The sequence below is a fragment of the Bison bison genome, unplaced genomic scaffold, assembly GCF_000754665.1.
Source record: "Bison bison bison isolate TAMUID 2011002044 unplaced genomic scaffold, Bison_UMD1.0 scf7180017864295, whole genome shotgun sequence".
Taxonomy (NCBI): Eukaryota; Metazoa; Chordata; class Mammalia; order Artiodactyla; family Bovidae; genus Bison; species Bison bison.
Window position 1 is genome coordinate 1,031,673 of NW_011494867.1, and position 3,007 is coordinate 1,034,679.

Sequence of the window (3,007 nt, forward strand, 5' to 3'; positions counted from 1 at the left end):
GTTTCAGCGCTCTCCCCGCCCGGGGTGGTCCCTCCCCGATTTCCAGCTCCGGGCGACCTCGCGGGTCTTCAGACATGGTCCGAGTAACTCCTTCCTAAAGGGCAGTGAGCCGTCCCTTCGAGAAGGGGTGTGGAGGGGAGACGGTGGCTCCGCGGGGCAGCAAAACTACAACTCCCAGAGGAGCCAGGGCGTCTCCAAGACAGAACGCGTTTCCTGAGGCTCGAGTTCTAGGCTTGGGGTGTGTCCATTTGTTCAGCCCGGGGCCGGGGAGTCCTGAGGGTGCGGCGGAGCTGGCCGCAGCTCTGCTCCGCAGAGGCAGAAATCAAACTCGGAGAAAAAACCCACAGGCGTTGTCCCAGCGTAAGCGACCACCGTCCGATTGGCAATTTACCAGGCTTGCACGGGTTCGTCACGTGGGTCCTTCGGTAGAAACGTCACAACTCTAGAGAAAAGAAGATGTGTGGCTCTTTCGGAAAAGTTATGAATGGCAGCATTGTTTGTAATCCCGGAAAAGTGGAAACGCGCGCGCGCTCAGGGTACTGGAAAAATAAATTGGGCACATCCATTCAGTGGAATACTATGCAACAGAGAAAAATGTTCAAGACATTTTGTTAAAGAATATTATGTATGGGAAGCTACTCATGTCAGAAATAATGTCTGTGGACATAATAGTACATATGGACAGCAACAGGACTGGAAGGAGAGCGCCAGAAGGAGGATACTGCCAGGAATGGGCATGGGCAGGGAGACCTTGAACTTCATTTGCACTACTTGAATTTTTCTTAGAGAATGTACTTTACAAAACTGCAGTCGTTAATAGGGAGCCTGGGAGGCCCAAGCAGTGGGTTTCAGAAAAAATGTGACATTCCGCTCACTTTTTGTAACCTTGGCCAGTCACATGGCAATTTTGTGTCCTGTACTCTTTATCTGTGAAATGGGGTAATAATTGTATCAAATGTCTGAGATTATTATGAGGATAAGATAAATTCTTGACTTCATAGCAGATGCTCCAAAATTACTAACCCTTGTTCCGACTATTGCTGTTATTCCCACGTGGCCCCCTTAAAGCTGGATCAGTGGTTTATTCCCTGTTGTATCCTCAGTCACTGGAACATGCCTGGGACATCATCCGTGGTTAAAACAATGTGTTAAATGGTGGAATGAATAAAGAGCAATCCCCTGCTCAGCTCCCACTTCCCCACTTCCTCCCCCAAACCTCTCTCCACCCCACTTTCTCCCCCTGCAGTCACCCCCTCTCTTCACTTGGCCCAGGTCTCCTCCTCCTTCCTTCACCTCAGCGCCCAGTTCCTTCTCCTATGAACCCAGGAGGCCTCCAGGAAAGCTGTTCCTAGCAATGCAGACCCTGCTCTGCAGTGGAGGAGAAGGAAGGGGTGCCTCAAGGAAAACAGTGAGCTCCAAGGAGTTCAGAGGCCAAGGGCTTCCCCCTACATCCTAGGGCAGGCAGGCTCGCTGGGTCGGGCTCCAAGGCCACTAGTAAAGATATTCACAGAGGTTTTTTTAATGAGCTCAAGTCCTCAGTGCAGCTTGTCAGCAGCAGACACAAAAACGTGTAGCTCTCTACCCCCATGATCTGGGGTAGACAGAGCCATAAAAAAAAAAAATTCTGATGTTATAATATAGGATAGATTCTAGGGTTTGAAATCAGACAAATCCTCTCCAGTTCTCATCACTTTCTGACAGTGTGAGCAAACCACTCAAATTCTTTGAGCTTCAGTTTCTTCCTCTGTAAGAATACAATAGTATTTGCCTAATGGTCTGGCACAGTCCCTGGCACAGAGTAGGCATCCAGAAGTGAAGTGAAGTGAAAGTCGCTCAGTCGTGTCTGACTCTTGGCGACCCTGGGGACTATACAGTCCATGGCATTCTTCAGGCCATAATACTGGAGTGGGTAGCCTTTCCCTTCTCCAAGGGATCTTCCCAACCCAGGAATCAAACCCCGGTCAAATGCAGGTCTCCTGCATTGCAGGTGAATTCTTTACCAGCTGAGTCACAAGGGAAGTCCAAGAATACTAGAGTATAGATAGCCAATCCCTTCCCCAGTGGATCTTCCTGACCCAAGAATCAAACTGGGTTGTCCTGCATTGTAAGCAGATAGTTTACCAACTGAGCTATGAGGGTAGTCCAAGTAGGCATCCCACTTCCTTATTAAACATGCTGCTAGAGTGTGAGGGTGCAAGACTGGAAGCCTTCTTGGAGGAGTTGCAATCTGAGATGAGTGGCTGCTGCTGGTAGCAGGAAATCCCTCTGGGAGTCAGGGCTACCCAGGGATATCTTAGGTTGAGTTCCCTAGATGCAGAACCAGACAAAGGGATTCTTGTGAGAGTGATTTTTTAGGGTAGTAAGGGAGACAGAATAAGGCAGAGGAAGAAGCCAAGCAAAGATGGTTAAGTCCAACACGACTGAAGCAACTTAGCAGCAGCAGCAGCAGCCTCCGCTGGGCTGGAAGAAGCACAAGCTGGAATCAAGATTGCCTGGAGAAATCTCAATAACCGCAGATATGCAGATGACACCATCTTTATGGCAGAAAGTGAAGAGGAACTAAAAAGCCTCTTGATGAAAGTGAAAGTGGAGAGTGAAAAAGTTGGCTTAAAGCTCAACATTCAGAAAACTAAGATCATGGCATCCAGTCCCATCACTTCATGGGAAATAGATAAGAAAACAGTGGAAACAGTGTCAGACTTTATTTTTGGGGGCTCCAAAATCACTGCAGATGGTGACTGCAGCCATGAAATGAAAAGACGCTTACTCCTTGGAAGAAAAGTTATGACCAACCTAGATAGCATATTGAAAAGCAGAGACATTACTTTGCCAACAAAGGGCCATCTAGTCAAGGCTATGGTTTTTCCAGTGGTCATGTATGGATGTGAGAGTTGGACTGTGAAGAAAGCTGAGCGCTGAAGAATTGATGCTTTTGAACTGTGGTGTTGGAGAAGACTCTTGAGAGTCCCTTGGACTGCAAGGAGATCCAACCAGTCCATCCTGAAGG